The sequence below is a fragment of the Telopea speciosissima genome, chromosome 2 (assembly GCF_018873765.1).
Source record: "Telopea speciosissima isolate NSW1024214 ecotype Mountain lineage chromosome 2, Tspe_v1, whole genome shotgun sequence".
Taxonomy (NCBI): domain Eukaryota; kingdom Viridiplantae; phylum Streptophyta; class Magnoliopsida; order Proteales; family Proteaceae; genus Telopea; species Telopea speciosissima.
This window is the reverse complement of record NC_057917.1, coordinates 57,395,317-57,413,740: the sequence shown is the minus strand read 5'-3', so window position 1 is coordinate 57,413,740 and position 18,424 is coordinate 57,395,317. Positions and strand designations below refer to the sequence as shown.

General features: G+C 42.1%; 1 pseudogene; it reads right to left on the bottom strand.

Annotated features, from left to right (window-relative positions):
- LOC122653164 overlaps positions 1–18,424 on the bottom strand; it is a 51,966-nt pseudogene that overhangs the window by 30,159 nt on the left and 3,383 nt on the right.

The following is an 18,424-nucleotide window of genomic DNA, read 5'->3' as shown; positions in this document are numbered from 1 at the left end:
TTTGAATGTAGGCCCCTAGTCTTGTCGGAATACCAAACTAGTTGATACCTGAACATTCTAAACCTAAACACTCTACCCATGGTGCGATGCCAGACTCATCCCGACTCAAATCTGGTCCATTACAGGCCGACATTGAACCAAACTATTCTTTTCCATTTTTAACTTTAGGAATAGGCCCGATTGGGTTCACTTTCAAACCCAATCAAAGATGGTACTGGGCTACTCGTAGCTTGTTGGTTCTTGACCTACCGGTAGGTTGACACCAAAACTAAACCATTTATCATATTTTGAAAGTAAATATGTTCAAAATTTAACTTGATTGGGTTTATGACCAGACTCGATACACATTCAAAACTCAAAAACATGAGAAAGAAGGGGAAGTAAACTCCCGGCCAATGGGCTGACTTTAAACCTATAACTCGTCGAATGATGATGATTGAAGAACAAGGTCTCCGGGCCAAATAGGCCAACTCTAATATCTAACCCGTTATTGTTTATAGATTAAGGGTTATATTTGATGTAAGCCAAATGATCTAATGGTAGGAATCAAGAATGATCCAGCTCAAAGAACCAATACTATAAAAACAAAAATATTTTGAAAACTTAGATTGTTTTGTTTTTTTTTTTTTTTTTAAAGAACTAAGAAAAATTGAAATCCAAAAAAAAATAAAAACGTGGATGAAAACAGACAGAACCGAAACCATTAAGGCTAAAAAAAGGTAGATAAAACAAAATCATGATTGTATTGAAACCTATTGAAGATCAAATCAATTAAACTCTCGGATTCAAACGCTGATTAAGATAACCATTTATTAATTAGCCGCTAAAGGTCCAGTAGAATCCAAGAAAATGGAATTGATTAGTCTCAAAAGGCTAGGATGGGATATGATCCCAGTAAGACTTTACATTAGGGAAATGACATGAGGAAATTATATCAGAGTAAGGCCCAATGTTTTGACCCAGATCAAATTCGAACAAGCCAGACCAAGGCCCTAAAAGGTACCAAATCAAAGCCTGATCCTTAACAAAGATTTTAACCTAACGAATCTTAGCTATCTGATTGGGAGATAGAAATAGAGTTAATCATAATCGTGCATGTTAAGGTCCCATCCTGTTGAAGTCTAAAGATTAGGAATAGTTGAATGGATATTGCCGCTTGCGTTTTCAACAATTTAATACTCAAATTACAAAGTGAATCTCCTGCCATGACGATTGTTTTAGACATTATGAAACCATAATCGAACTCTTCCATGAAAACAAAAGAATCTTAATCACAATAACCATACAAGAACTATTTGAGTCCCATGGGTAAACAAAAATTCAATGTAAATTACCCATGGACTGAGCTAGAATTGGAGTAAATCAATTTACAAATCTCATCAATTAGAAACTAAACTTCTCAATATAATTTCTCACCAAATTAAACCAAATCGGGAAATAGAATTCCCTTGATTAAAATAAAATAGCTCATCACAGGGAATTTATTATGGCAAGTTGAAATCCACCCAATCAAACACACAGGCTTGGTAAGGAATAGTAAAGAAATTTGGAATAGCTGCAGAATTCATATATCAACATGTTATAAAGTCTTTATTTGAACCAATCAATTTTATATTCAATTCATCAGAACTCAATGCCAAATAACAGATCCCATGGACAAAAGAGGAATAAGAGCATAAACATCCATTGCAAAGATTCATGATAGCAATACACATCTATAGAATGTTAGAATAAATCGATCCGAATAGGGATAAAATCCCAAAAGCCAGGATCTCCATAGGGCGTTCAAGAACACAATCAAATAAATAATAGAAAATAGGGATAGAACCACCAACCTTGTTTCGCATCCATAGTGATGATGATTGCAGCGGAAAATAAAGAACAAAGATTTAGGTGCTTCCCCTCTATTCCCAAAGTAACTGGCCTGATGAGAATACCGAATGCGCAGGGACGACGAACACTGAATATCTCCATCTCTTTCAAGATTGCACTCCTCAATAGCAATTGAGAATAATAAGTTGTGATGGGTAGAGGGGGGACCTAGCTCTCCTTATATAGTAATCCCTATAGGGTCTGACTCATCACAGTCCCAATAGGAATCTATCTGGCCCACACTAAGCCAGTCCACATTAGACTTCTAATATAACTTAATGACCCCACTTTAATTAGATCAAAACCCTAATTAGCCTGGTTTAGGGATTTAATTATGTCCATATGGAATTTTATTAGAACTAAAATTCTAACATTCTTCCACTTGGACTTACATTAAATTCTTTATTTTTAAAAGGATTTAAAAACAGTTTTGACCAAAACATATCACAGGCTAACAACTCTTTAAGAAAACTTTATGTGCACAATTTTTAAAATAAATTGGTCTAGAGGTCATATTAGAAAGTCAATCCTATCCCATAGTGTTTTAGACATCGAATCATGGCGGTAACTGCATCTATGATCAAGCGACACAGAGCCTTCCATGGTCACGAGAGCACTCAACTTTACTAACATGGATGCAATGTGGTAGTGGGGTAACGAGATAATACTCACGTAGTGATTCCTTATGTATTATCCATTTATCAGTCCAAAATTTCTCTTCTTTAAGTGGCACAGGCTCACTAGATAAATAAACTTTGTGATTCTAACGAATCTGTATGTCTCATCAGAAATAACTCGAGTTATACTTTATGTGTTACAAGACATACCTTTAGGCTAACAACTTAATGCCCCAGCCTTGCTTAAGGTTAACACATTCCTTAAGACTTTAAAATCAGAAATATATACATCATGTCAATAAATAAAACACTCATGTGTTTAAAAGAAACTGCATGCAATGACACCTGATATATATATATATATAAATCAAAGTTTACCATAAGGTAAAAATACAGATGAAAAGAAACTTTAAATTACAATGAAGCAAAATAAAACAAACTCCCACTGACTAACCATATCCCATGATGCAACTAAGCCCATGCTTATGACATATCTCTAAAAAACACAAGCGCGAAGACCTTTGGTTAGGGAATCTGCAACCATATCATCTATACTAATATGCTCCACTGCAATGTCACCTTCCTTTACTCTCTCATTTATGGTCAAATACTTGACCTCCATGTGTTTAGACCCTCTAAGTCCTTTATTGTTGTTTATAACCAACACAGCAGAGCTGTTATCACAATATATCTGGATGGGTCTATCCACAAAATCTACAATAGTCAACTCCTTTATGAGATTTCTGAGCCAAATAGCCTGAGTAGCAGCCCCATAGCATGCTACAAACTCTGCCTGCATAGTCGAAGTGGTCACCAATGTCTGCTTTTTACTCTTCCATGATACTGCCCCTCCTGCTATCAAGAAAACATAACCTGATGTGGATTTCCTGTCATCCTCACAGCCAGCAAAGTCAGAGTCTGTATACCCCACTAGCTTGAGTTCAGGAACGTGTCTGTAAGTCAGCATATAATCTCTTGTCCCCTTCAAGCACCTCAATACTTTCTTGGCAGCAACCCAGTGGCTAAGACCAGGACCTGATTGATACCTGTCAAGAAATCCCGTCACAAAAGCAATATCCGGGTCCGCACACTGAGCATACATGATACTACCAAGTGCGCTAGCATAAGGCACCTTCTTCATTTCATCCCTCTCGCCTTCATTTTTCGGCACCGTGTCGAACTCGCTTTGTCACCCTTGAGAATAGGAACATTCCCGGTTTGCAATCCAAAGATACTGAACCTCTCCGTAACACGATCAACATAAGCCCTCCGAGAAAGACTTAATAAACGGTGAGAATGATCCCTATGGATCTCAATCCCAAGAACAAAAGAGGCCTCACCAAGGTCCTTCATGTCAAATTCCTTAGATAAAAGTTGTTTTGTATTATGCAACATCCCTAGGTCACTGCTTGCAAGCAGGATGTCATCCACATACAGAATGAGAAAACAAAATTTGCTCCCACTGACCTTGTGATATATACACTGATCCACTTTGTTTTCCATAAAACCAAACGAAGTCACAACATTGTCAAATTTCAGATACCACTGCCTAGAAGCTTGTTTGAGACCGTAGATAGACTTCTTGAGTCTACACACAACATGATCTGAATCATCTACTGCAAAACCCTCAGGCTGAACCATATATACTTCCTCATCAAGATTGCCATTGAGAAAGACGATTTTAACATCCATCTAATGCAGCTCCATATCAAAATGAGCTACCAATGCCATGATTACCCTGAAAGAATCATTCGAGGAGACTGGAGAAAAAGTCCCATTATAGTTTACTCCCTCTCTCTGAGTGAATCCCTTGGCTACCAGTCTGGCTTTAAACCTCTCAACTTTTCCTTTGGAATCTCTTTTGGTTTTATACACCCATTTGCAACCAATGGGCTTACAACCTTTAGGTAAATCAACAAGCTCCCAAACATCATTATGTTTCATCGATTGCATTTCATCTCTCATCGCATCTATCCACAAATCTGACTGAGAACTAGAAACAGCGCCTGAATAAGTAACTAGATCGACCACACAATCAATGTCATAGTCATGTTCTCCCAGATAGACCTCATAGATAGGTGATATAGCTGACCTTCTCTCCCTGGTGGATCTCCATAATGGTGCCACTATTGCCTCAACCTGATTCTAAGGAATCTCAGCTGGAGCTGCATCAATGATAGGATCCTCAACCGCATCCTGAATAAGAGGAATCTCATCAGGTGCTACATGAATGTCGGGGACGGTATCAATATCAGGCTCCTGAACTCCAGCAGGTGTAACCAATAGCACAGTATGCCCCACATCCGTCTGAATAAGTACCGATGTACCAACCATGTGACTATCTTGAACAGTCTGAGAACAGTCATTCTTTTCGGCCACATCAAATTCCTGAAACTTCACTGTCTGTGACTCCACAATCCTAGTGCCCCCGCAGGGATTATAAAATTTATATCCCTTCGAATGATCTGGGTAGCTGACAAAGTAGCAATGAATAGTCTTGGGATCCAACTTGTTTAAAGTCGGATTATACAACTTCACTTCTGCAGGGCACCCCCAAACTCTAAGATGGTTTAAACTGGGTCTACGGCCGGTCCACAACTCAAAAGGTGTAAGAGGAGCGGCTTTAGTAGGTACACGTTTAAGGATATAAAGAGCAGTTTTCAAGGCTTCACCCCATAAGAACTTAGGTAAATTTGTCCTACTAACCATACTCCTCACCATGTCCATAAGGGTACGGTTAAGCCTTTCGGCAACCCCATTTTGTTCAGGACTTTCTGGCATAGTAAACTGACTAACTATTTCAGAGTCCTCAAGGTATTTGGCAAACGAGCCCTTAAGCTGTCCAGCATCGCCATGTCTGCCATAATACTCACCCCCACGATCAGATCTAACAATTTTAATAACTTTCCCTAACTGTTTCTCAACTTCAGTCCTAAAAATCTTAAACTTGCCAAGAGATTCAGACTTTTCTTTAATTAAGTACAGGTATCCATATCGGGAATAGTCGTCTGTAAAAGTGATGAAGTAAAATTTTTTATATAATGTGGCTGAATAGGGACCACTGATGTCAGTGTGAATGACCTCTAACAGGTCAGAACTTCGGATTGCAGTTTTCTTCTTTATTTTGGTCATCTTTCCCTTACAACAGTCTACATAAGTTTCTAGATCACTTTCGAGAGTAGGCAGGATGTTAGACTTTATCAGCCTTTCCACTCTTGCCTTAGAAATATGACCTAGCCTCTTATGCCACAATGTGAAAGACCATTCTTTAGGTAAGGGTCTTTTAGAAACAACGCTTTCAACATTACAAGAGACGTAGATATCAGTGGGAGACAAACACAATCTGTACAATCCGTTGGACATAAAGCAGGAACCAACTTTAGTTGAATTAAAAAATAAATTAATCATAGTATTCTTTATTTCAAAATAGAAACCACTAATGTCCAAAACTGAAACCGAAATTAAATTTCGCCTAAAGGACGGTACATAAAAGGTGTTCTTTAAAGTCAATTTAAAACCAGAATCTAATAATAAAATGACATCTCCCACGAACTCTACGTCAGAATGTCCATCATTTCCTACGATCAGCCTTGATTCATCCTTGTTTGGCCTCCTCCGATTTATGAACCCCTGTATGGTAAAAGCAACATGGTTAGTTGCACCGCTATCTAGCCACCAAGAACTGGATGGGGCTTCTGATATTTTGGATTCACAAACAAAAGCCAAAGAATCATTACCTGATGGCTGCTTGGACTTGAGTAACCAAATCTTGTATTTGTCGCAGTCCTTCTTCATGTGACCCTTCTTCTTGCAAAAGAAGCAGCGATCACTCTCTTTCTTCAAAGAGTCTTTCTTGGGTCCCAAATTGTTAGTCTGATCGGACTGTTTATTGGCAGACTTATGAGTATGGTTTCTAGACTTTTTACTCTTACGGGCTTTGGAAGTAAACAGGGCAGTAGGCTTTTTCTCTTTCTTCAGTTTCTCTTCCTCAGACATAACCCTAGAAATTAGGTCATTAATGCTCTAGACTCCATCTTGGGAAATATAGTTGGTTTTTATGATGCCAAATTCAGAAGGTAGGGTATTTAAGGCTTGATGGACAATTAGGGCATCTGGAAGAGGGCTGTCTAAGGCCTTGAGTTTAATTTGGTAATCAACCATCCTAATAATGTAATCCCTAACACCCCCAGAACCATCGGATTCCATATTAAATAACCCTTGCAGAAGTGTCCCAATCTCAGCATTCGATGAAACTTTGTATCTCTTAGAAATTCCATCTAGCAATTCCCTGGCAGTACATTTCTCAGGCAGACCACTTTTTAGGTGTTTCAGTATCGACCTCTTTATGGACAGCATACTGAGTCGATTACTCTTTTGCCATGCAGCATGCACAGACTTTTCATCCTCAGTACTATCAGCAGTTAGTTCCATTGGTGTATCCATAACAAGGGACGTGTGCACATCTGCCATTTCCATAGCAAATATAATGTCCTCTTTCCACTTCTTAAAGTTTGACCCAGTGAGGAGCTCAATAGTAACCATGTTATTATTGACAGAGAAGGTGACTGAAAATTTAAACAATGAATAGTATAATAATTAAAATGATGCAAGTACAGCTTGAAAACTTTATAAGCTAATGAGAATTTTACACACATCATTGTGAAAACACCTTTGGGCTGAATTCTCAATATGCAATTGTAAAAAATCCCTACATACTAGTGGCCATGGGAATACAGCTCAATTTTTAAAATCCACCACCTTTGGGTGTGCAGAATTCTAGGGTCAACCTATTCACATGCATACTATATACCCCTTCAAGTACCAATACATGACCACGACCTTTGGGTGTATGACCACACATCAGAGTTGAAGGACATCCCACAACTGTATAAGACCAGTGTTTCACAAATCCAACAAGGAAGGTCGCTTTGGCGGCTGCATCCTGTCGAAAACATGAAACCCTCTTTCGGAATTTTCCAGAATTACTTACATCCTTAAACAATGTGTTATTTTATAATTTATGACAAGGGGCTTTAAATGTCTTAAAATTAACATAAAAATAATAATAATTCTATTAATCAAGGTAGGTATTCCAGCAATTCAGAAATTGGTTCGGTTCCCAATAGAACGAACCGATAAATTATATAAAAGGGCATACATCAAAAGAATACCAAAATATTTAAAATATGCATATCTGATCAAAACAGAGGGCACCACTGTGTAGAGCACAGAAAAACAGAGCCAACGTAAAAAACGGGACCCCAAACGGAGTCTCGTAGCCCCCAGAAAGTCTGATCAAAGTTTTCAGCCCAAAACGATTGACTGTACTGGTTTGACCGGTCCGAAGGGTCAAACCGGTTCAGTCAAACCGAATCAGTCTGAATCAAATTCGGTTCAATCAGACCGGTTCACTTATGGTCCAACTTTTGACCGGGTCAGAATCCGGGTCAACGGGCCGGGTCTCCGGGTCAGAAACAGGTTGACCTGACCCGACCCGACGGCGCATGTTAGCATTACTATGTATCTGCCAGGGGTGCACGATAGCAAAACCCCAGAAATTCCCTTTTTTTTTTTAAAACTTCTGCCGGCGAGTGAGATCACCCGCGACTGCCGCCGGCACGTGAGAGCGGGTTCGGCATTCACCGGTGGTGATCCACCCACCGAAATTTCTGATTTTTCGAGCTCTACGCCCCCATGTGATCAGATTCTATTTTTGCCAGCTAAAAAAATTGGCAAAATGCCAATGTCCGTACGGGTTTTTGGAAAACTGGAAAAAACCCTAAAAACCTTGATTTGAATCGAAAAATTTTCAATTCCCTTATTATGTTCTATTATTTTGAATCCATATAGGTTCAAGAACGGATCTATGGAGGCTCTGATACAACATGTTAGAATAAATCGATCCGAATAGGGACAAAATCCCAAAAGCCAGGATCTCCATAGGGTGTTCAAGAACACAATCAAATAAATAATAGAAAATAAGGATAGAACCACCAACCTTGTTTCTCATCCATAGTGATGATGATTGCAGCGAAAACTAAAGAACAAAGATCTAGGTACTTCCCCTCTATTCCCAAAGTAGCTGGCCTGATGAGAATACCGAATGTGCAGGGACGATGAACACTGAATATCTCCCTCGCTTCAAGAATGCACTCCTCAATAGCAATTGAGAATAATAAGTTGTGATGGGTAGAGGGGGGACCTAGCTCTCCTTATATAGTAATTCCTATAGGGTCTGACTCATCACAGTCCTAATAGGAATCTATCTGGCCCACACTAAGCCAATCCACATTAGACTTCTAATATAACTTAATGACCCCACTTTAATTAGACCAAAACCCTAATTAGCCTGGTTTAGGGATTTAATTATGTCCATATGGAATTTTATTAGAACTAAAATTCTAACATAGAAACCTTCTGATTCAAACAATCATATAACAAGAAATTCTAGAAAATGCATTGAATGAATCAAATTCACAATAAATTAACTATCATCGCAATCATGAATTTAGTTCGACGAAATCTTTGAACCAATTAAAGAATGGCCTGAAAGAAATTGATTAAAAAAAGAAAGGAAAACAGAGAAGATTTTTACCTTTGGACATGAAGAATTTTAATGAAAATAAAATCTGGATTTTCTTAGATCAAATTAGAACCTCGACTCAACCGCGATCAGATATAAGATTTGCAGAAGATGGTCGGGCAAGAGGGAACGAACTAGAAGAGAAAGAAAGGTAATAAAAAAAAAAGCCCGCTTGAAAAACCTCTTGTCAGAATTGTTTCACAGAATTAAGATAACCTTTGGACCAGGAAGTGAAAATCGTAGAGATAAGCTGATCGATTCCTCCAATCATCTCTGCAGTTCACCCAGGGATCTGAATATACTCTAACGTCTATTCACAGGGATGACCAGAAAAGAAGAAATCGATGCCCCTTCCCCTTTCTCTCTTTCTATTCTTTCTCTATCTGCCTCAAAAGACTCCCCACAAAACCTAGAAACCCTAGCCTACAAATCAAACCAGAAGAATTGGGGAAGAAAAGAAAGAAAATCAGAAATGACCGAGCCCCTCTTCCTCTTGGGACCTTCCTTATATAGGATGTTATCATGCGCCATTGTGCCTCCCAGCTCCTTAGAGGTGTGGTGCACCCCAACGTGCTTCTCGTAACCGCCTGGAGAACCTTTTGGAGGGATAGAGATGAAACTGCCATGGCCATGCTTGAACCGTCTAGGGTTTTCTTCTTTCTTTTGGACCAAAAGGCTCTCTTAATACTTGAGGCCCATTGGGCCAAAGCGGACAACATCATGCCAAGAGAAGGGATGGGTCGTTACAGTGGTATCGAAGCAAACTACCAACACCGGTTGTGCCCATAAAGAGGGGAGAATGTAACACCCAAGAGATGGCATAGTATTGGCCCACCTAGGAGATCTTTGAGGGGTCCCCATCAAGAGATGGCTTAGTACCAAGGGGTTTGGGAGATCGATGAGGGAGTGCAAAACTTAGTCCTACATCGGCTTGGGAGGAAGATCCTAAGCTATTGATAAAGAGTAGCCTCCTCCACTTGGTATGCCGCGTTTAAAATTCGTGAGGTCCAAAGTGGACAATATCATGCCAAGAGAGCGGTTGGATCGTCACATTATGGATATTATTTCTTCTTATTTAATTTTGATTTTTTTTCTCTTTTATTAGAAAAAAAAAAACAAAAAATCCTTAAGTCGGCCCTCAATGTATCGATCATATTCGTATTATATCATTTGTGCCTGATACCAATTGTTCAATATTGTATCAATGATACAATTCTAACTAGAGGGGGAAAAAAAATTTCGGGTAAATCTCTAGAGGTAAATCTATCAAAAAAAAGTCCAGCCTTAACTTTGTCGGGCTCAAGATAGGTTTGCGTGGGCTCTGGCTCATCGGGCCAAAAGTTGCATCCCTAGCTAGTAGGTAGTGCACAATGGTTTGCAACTGGTAGCAAGAAAATCCACAAGTAGGTTATTGCATTACATTCTGACTTCATGTCTATTATTAGTTGAAAAGTAAAGACACCATTTGGTAAAAGATTACTTAATTCAAACATCTTTGATGCTACATTTTCCTTGTCTTATGATTCAAGTCGTATACTTATAATTTTATTTGTGCACAGTTTCACACTAATTAAGGTTGTTAATTTCAAACAAAAAAAAAAAAATGGTTCTGTTTAGACCAAAATAGGTTATTCATTATTATTTAGTTCAATTTTAATTTCACCTATTGTAAAAAATAAGTGATTCGGTTTTGGAATCTAGAACCGTTTTAAATAAACAAACCACTAAACCGAATATAAATCAAAGAAAAATGATTAACTAAACCTTTAAATTGAATACAAATAGATTCAATTACAATCCAGTTAAATGAAAATGATTAATACTCGGTTTCAATTTTAGAACCTGAAACTAATAACTAATCGGTTCAATTTTTGTCAGTTACAATATGCATCAAATTGAATTAAACCTTGTAACACTCTTAGCTCATTTTCTATTATTTATTTATTTATTTATTATTATTATTATTATTATTATTATTATTATTATTATTATTATTTTGGTGATGAAAAATCAGCTCAGATTGCACTAGACCAGATTTTGGGATTTACACAAACCCAATGAACATTGCCAAAGAGGAAAGAATTCAATCAACATGTGCAAACTTCTTTCGATAAAAAATTGGTAAAAAGGAGCCTGTTCTGGAGCGTGGCTCCTGTGCCCAGACATAAGACCCTTGTAAAATATCTGCCCCCTCCCTTATAAAAGGCGGAAATCCTGCCCTTGTTGATGCTTCCATGCACATTCCCATTGGCCCCTATGTGGCGCAAGGGCCATGCTCCCAAATAAAAAACTCTCCCCCTAAAAAATTTATTAGAGAAAGATGCGCACCAGCCGAGCCCTAGCATATAAGATACTTTGACAAGGGTTCTATTGGTCAAGAATGCAAGAAGAGGCCATGAAGTATGTGAAGACGTGCGAGAAGTGTCAGCTCTTCATACCAGTGCTGAGCCGACCTACAATAAAGCTGACCTCTATGCTGAGCCCGATCCCTTTTACTATGTGGGGGATGGACATTCTCGGAGATTTCACCCCGGCGTCGGGGAACCGAAAGTATGTGGTCATGGCGATCGACTACTTCACCAAGTGGGTCGAGGCTGAGCCCCTGGGTACCATCCTCGAGAAGAGCATGGAGAAGTTCTTCCAGGATAAGGTCATCTACCGGTTTGGACTACCGAGAGTGCTCATCACGGATAATGGCGTGCAATTCAATAACCCGGCCTTCTGAGAGTTCTGCAAGCCCTTCTATATTGACTTTCGATCGGTCTCAGTAGCTCATCCACAAGCCAATGGATAAGTAGAGGTGTCGAACCGAACACTACTTGCGGGGATCAAAAGAAGATTGGATGAAGCCAAAGGTAGATGGGTGGAAGAGTTGCCGAACGTCCTATGAGCATATCAGACAACCATGAGAACACCGACCGGGGAGAGTCCTTTTCTTCTAGCATATGGAATTTAAGCCCACTCCCGTCGAGGTCAAAGAGTCGTCATACCGAGTGCTCAACTTCGATGAGAAGACCTACGAGGATGGGCTTAGAGCCAACCTCGACTATCTCGCCGAAGTCCGAGAGAACGCCTTGCTTCGGAACACAACTTACAAACAAAAGACTGCAAAGTACCATGACTCGAGGGTGAAGGAGCAACATTTTTGCCAAGGAGACCTCATCCTCAGAAAGCTCAGCGCGTCCCAGCCAAGGCAGCAAGGAAAGTTGGCACCAAATTGGGAAGGCCCGTACATAGTCTCCAAGCAAATTTGCTCTGGAACGTATCACTTGCAGACTCCGGGAGGCAAGAAGGTACGGAGGCTGTGGAACTCAAAAAATTTGAAGAAATTTTTTTAGTAGTCTTCTTAGATATCCTGCTCGGCACGGTCTATGACGAGCATATTTTGTACTCGGCTTCGGCCTCGACGTTGATGATTCAATAAAATAAAGTCTTTCTCCACTACTTAGCGTACTTTCAAACTCCAAGCATACCGAGTCATAAGACCAGTCCTCATAGACCTAGCCGACGTCAAAGACCGACCCTCATAGGTCGGTAACCAAGTCATAAGACCGGTCCTCATAGACCTGGCACACCTAAAAAAGATTGACCCTCATAGGTCGGAAACCAAGTAGTAAGACCGATCCTCATAGACCTGGCCGACGTCAAGGATCGATCCTCATAGGTCAACAACCAAGTCGTAAGACTGGTCCTCACAGACTTGGCCGACCTCAAAGATTAACCCTCATAGGTCGTCAACCAAGTCATGAGACCGATCCTCATAGACCTGGTCGACGTCAAGGACCAACCCTCATAGGTCGGTGACCAAGTCGTAAGACTGGTCCTCATAGACCTGGCCGACTTCAAAGTCAGACCCTCATAGGTCGGCTAAGTCAGAAGACCGACCCTCATAATTCGGCGACTAGACCAGCAAGCACAAATTCTCGCCACAGCTGAGCCGAACGAAAGCCAAAAAGCAAGCAAAAATATCCAAGGCATTGTGCTCGGCCATAGAGTCAGCTCAACCTCACAACCAATCAAGTGGTAGCTGGATCGAGCTGATCGGTGAAAACGACAAGTTAATAAAGATGGACAACAACATGACCTCGGCCCATAGCAGACATTTCATGACCAAGCGGTCAGGCAGACCTGACCGACCCAGTACAGCGTAGCTAAAAGACAACCAAGTCCTGGAACTAGGCTAAGAGGTCGGGTCAACAGATCGGCCACGACACAGACAATCAAGAACAACACATACAAGGAAAGAAAGGCAAATGAGTGCCGAGCTCAAACACTTAGACAATTTGTAAAAAGAAAGTTTTCTATTCATTAAAGGTCGACAGCTCGGCATGGTTACAAAAAGTGGGCAGCTCAGCCCAGTACATACAAAAAAAAAAAAAAAAAAAAGTTATCCAAAACCCCGCACAGGGGGATGTGTACATCAAAAGAAGAAAAGGGAGCCTAGAGCTCAACGACGTGGAGGGGGTCCTCGGAAGTAGGGTCCTCGACAGTACCTCCTTGACGGTGGCGTCCTCGGTGACCTCGTCCTGGGGAATGGTCACGGTCAGGCCTACCTGGTTGACCTCTACCCTAGCATCGTCTCCCAACTCCTCTACCACGGTGGTCGCGTCATCGTCAAATTGGAAAAGTTTGAGGGTGGGGTAGGCGACCTTTATCTCCTTCATGAGGTCGGCCCGAACAACCTCATAACCCTCGCCATACGGCGGCTTCCTTATTTTATGGCACACCTCGGCATATTCCTCCGACTTGAGGTACTCGGTAACAGCCTCAGCTCGAGCCTATACCAGGTCATCCTTGGCATTCTTCTTGGCTTGGTCGAGCTGAGCCTTCAAGGCCTCAACCTCTTCCTTCTGCTTCACCGCGGCCTCCTCCAGGCTCTTGATCTTGTCCTTGGCCTTGGCCAGCTTTGTTACGGTCTCCCAACGCCTTAGGACAGCCTCACGAGCGTCCTTGTTGGCCAACTCGACCTGAGGCTCAAGAGAGGAGTTCGCGGACAGAAGCCGTTCAAATCAGAGGAGGGTCTCCATGACCTTGGAAAACCCCTGAAAAAGATAACCGAACATTAGCAAGGCCGAGCACAACAGATCGGATCACTCAATAAAAGCCGAACAGAAAGCTTACCATATTAAAGTCTTGGAACAGGGAGGAGAGGAGCTCTCGAGCATTTCCCTGTCCCGAGGAAGCCGACTTGCGTCGAGCCATTCCTTTGCATGCGTGGTCGACGTTATGGTCGAGTTCCCTGGGAAGAAGCGCCAGTTTGGCCTGAGCAGGATATTATTGGCTGAGGCCCTCCCCAGGACGTACCGGGAGACGTTGGTCGGAGAGGCTACGGGCGGAGGACCACCACCCGTTAGATTGACTGAGAGCTTCTGGCGTTTGATGTCCCTCGGCGGGATCAACTCGTCCTTTCGACACTTCCCTCTTCGGGAGGGGCTCAGCGGGGCTCTGCTCTTCTCGGCCTCGAGGTCCACCATCTTGTCAGTTGGGCTCGACAGCACAGCCTTGCCCTTTAACGTCTTGGAAGACTCACCTCAAGACTTCTTCTCGATATTTTTTCTCCTCCTCTCCGCAATGGTCTCGGCCCTAAGCCGAATCGTGTCCATTGGGGGAATGTGACCGACCACTGCAAGAGAAACAGCATGTTAGAAATATGCCAAAAGAAAGAAAAGACCAAGTAAATAGGTCGACTCGGATGCCCCAGCCGACCATAGCAAATTGAAGATAGCTCAGCTCGGACTCCTACCAGGGGTCATATGCCACCTTTGAAGAAACCCCTCATCCAGGAGCTAGAGGACATCAAAAGGCTGATGTTGGCGGATCAGGTCGAGCGAGGTCAGCTCGTTCTCAGTCAGGGGCAAGGTCTTGTTGACGTAACCCAAGTGGATCACCTTCCACTCGGCCCAGAAGGGGCAGTTCAGGATGGAAGCAAAGAAGAATCGAGGCTTCTAGTGTTTATTTGAGGACGACGTTCCGACCAGAAACTTGAGGTGGCTCAGGGCTGTGTTCTTCCCAGTACGACGGGTGAAGTAATACCACCCCTTCTTAGATGACTTCTTCAGGAAAAAGAGCTGAGAAAAAAGAGCCACGCTCGTAGCTCAGCCCATCTCACCGAAAAGGACGTGGAAGTCGTACACGGACAGCGATGAGTTCGGCACCAGCTGACCTGGAGACAGGTGGAAATGGTCCAAGATCTGATCCACCAGGTCAAGCACGGGAAGCTTAAAGGCATACCTGAAGGGCATCTCGTACAAGATCACCTCGCCAGGCCGAATGAAGCAGGCCATCTCCCCAGGGTTAGGAGCTCGGAGCTCGACGTCCTTGGGGATGGCATAAGTCGCCCTGAGGCGTTGGAGGTCAGCATCAGTAACTGTGCTCTGGACAGTGCCTACACTTCCTTCTTCGAGCTCTGGAACGCCAGCAGACGAGCTGACCGAGCCGATCCCATCTCGGGAAGAACCTTCCTCACCCGACTCCTCGTCATCTATCGAAGATGATCCCGAGTCCTCGGTTCAGTCTTCAAGAATTGGCTGGGCCTCAAGGCTAGACTCCATGGGTAGGGGAAGCTCGGCGATGTCTGCCTGCAGAGGCTCTGCTACGATAGGCTCATTCGAGGTTGAGCCCAATAGGTCTATTGTGGGGGAGCGAAAAGGGAGCTCTCGGCTCAGACTCGCACCCTCAGTCGCCCCAGCGAACACCTTGCCTGCCTAACTGCTACCAACTGACATAATGGGCAGAGGGGACTTAGTGGTTGAAGAAGCTTCGGAGACGAGCTGAGCACGAACTAGAAAGTTGAGAACGCCGAGCACTGAATGAGCTAAAGAATCCGAGCTAGCCGAGCAGTCAAAAACTTGAAACAATGAAGAATGAATGCAGAATGGTCGCCTACTTATAGCCATTGAGCAGAGAAGATCCAACGGCCAAGAAGAACTCAACAAGATCTAACGGCCCAGATCAAAAGATGATTCAGGTTCCCAAGCCTGCCATAATGACTCTAGCTGATGTGGTACTGACACCCCAACTGTCAGACCGTACAATGTCAAATCGTCGACAAAACGAGCTCGGCTCAATCAACATGGGGGACAGCCGAGCGGAAAAAGTTCTTACTCATCAGGGCCGAGCTGACCCCTGATGAGTGGGGGGCCTGTGATAAGGCATAGAATCACCCCACCAATCAGATGCTGCCATCTGGACGAGCCGAGGTCAATCCAAGGACCGACCTAAATCGAGGGAAGTCGGGCCGACCTGGTCCCCGAGAGATCACATAGCTGAGCTGAGCACCACGGGTCAGCCCATAAAGCACCCCCAAATCAGCCATCAACCCCGAGCCGACCTCACGCCAGTCAACCAAGACCAAGACCGAACTCTGAGGCCGAGCTCTGAGGCCGACCGCTGAGGCCGAGCCCTCCACAAAAGCCTTTATAATGGCTCGCTGGGAATCGCGGAGCCACGTCAGCACAATCCGAGAATCGTGGGTTAAGGATCGAGCCACAATCCTATCACGATATCGAATCACACTCCCATTAGGACTCTTATCTTAATAAGAGTCCGACCCCAAAAATAACTCTCCACTTCGCTCTACGCGAGAGAGCCTTCCAAGAGAAGAACTCCTACCATACCAGGACTCTCCCAATTGCCTCACCTCACTCTATAAATACTCAAGTATGGAGCTCAAACACTCATCTCACTTTTAATAAGCTGTTACACTGTTGCACTAGAGACCTGACTTGAGTGTCGGAGATTCCTAGGCCGGAGCCACACCGGCTCTCTTACGCTCACTCGGTTTTTTGCAGGCTCATCCGTGGGTGAACCGGGCGACGAAGGTTTTCACACACAACAAGTTCAAACATCTTTGATGCTACATTTTCCTTGTCTTATGATTCAAGTCGTATACTTATAATTATATTTGTTCACAGTTTCACACTAATTAAGGTTGTTAATTTCAAACAGAAAAAGAAAATGGTTCTGTTTAGACCAAAATAGGTTATTCATTATTATTTAGTTCAATTTTAATTTCACCTATTGTAAAAAATAAGTGATTCGGTTTTGGTTTTTAACTGAAAAACCAAAATCTAGAACCATTTTAAATAAACAAACCATTAAACCGAATATAAAGCAAAGAAAAATGATTAACTAAACCTTTAAATTGAATACAAATAGATTCAATTACAATCCAGTTAAATGAAAACGATTAATACTCGGTTTCAGTTTTAGAACCTGAAACTAATAACTAATCGGTTCAATTTTTGTCAGTTACAATATGAATCAAATTGAATTAAACCTTGTAACACTCTTAGCTCATTTTCTATTATTTATTTATTATTATTATTATTATTATTATTATTATTATTATTATTTTGGTGAAGAAAAATCAGCTCAGATTGCACTAGACCAAATTTTGGGATTTACACAAACCCAATGAACATTGTCAAAGAGGAAAGAATTCAATCGACATGTGCAAACTTCTTTCGACAAAAAATAAAAGTTCAGATAAAAAATTGGTAAAAAAGAGCATGTTCTGGAGCGTGGCTCCTGTGCCCAGACATATGACCCTTGTAAAATATCTGCCCCATCCCTCATAAAAGGCAGAAATCCTGCCCTTGTTGATGCTTCCATGCACACTCCTATTGGCCCCTATGTGGCGCAAGGGCCATGCTCCCAAATAAAAAACTCTCCCCCTAAAAAATTTATTGGAGAAAGATGTTGCTAGGCTGTGTACACTGCATCATCGCCTCCCTATGTGTATCTCTCTTCTCCCTTCTATGAAATGACATATCTATCATTATTGTGGGAGAAGAGAGATAGATACAAGGTGCATGTATGTTATTTCATTGAAGGGAGGAGAGAGATATACATAGGGAGGCACTAGCGTAGCATGCACAGATTGGCAACATTCTTTCTCCCTAGATTTATATTGATAGGGGCATATAGTGATCAAAGATTAAAGAGGAAGAGTTTTCTCTTCGGGCGCATGGCCCCGGCACCAGCCAGGGCAATGGGAGCACATAAGAAAACATCAACATGGGTGAGATTTTGCCTTTCATGGGGGTGGGGTAGTTATTTCATGCCATGATGTATCTGGGCACAAGAGCTGCACTCCTAGACATGGTCTTTTTTTTCCAAGATTAAAATATTTTACCATAGGACTAAGTTTCCCACTACCCAAAGAGGATGATGGTTCACCCACCATCCTAGGGTTTTAGTATGTTCCCAAAATGCCCTATCGATACCCTTTCTTACCCTTTTCCACCTAGTAGTGAACAGGATCCCATTCATTGTCAATGTAGGAAAACTCAATCTTTTATCATAAGTTTTCAACCATACAAAAATATTTACAACCACAAAAAAAGAATCT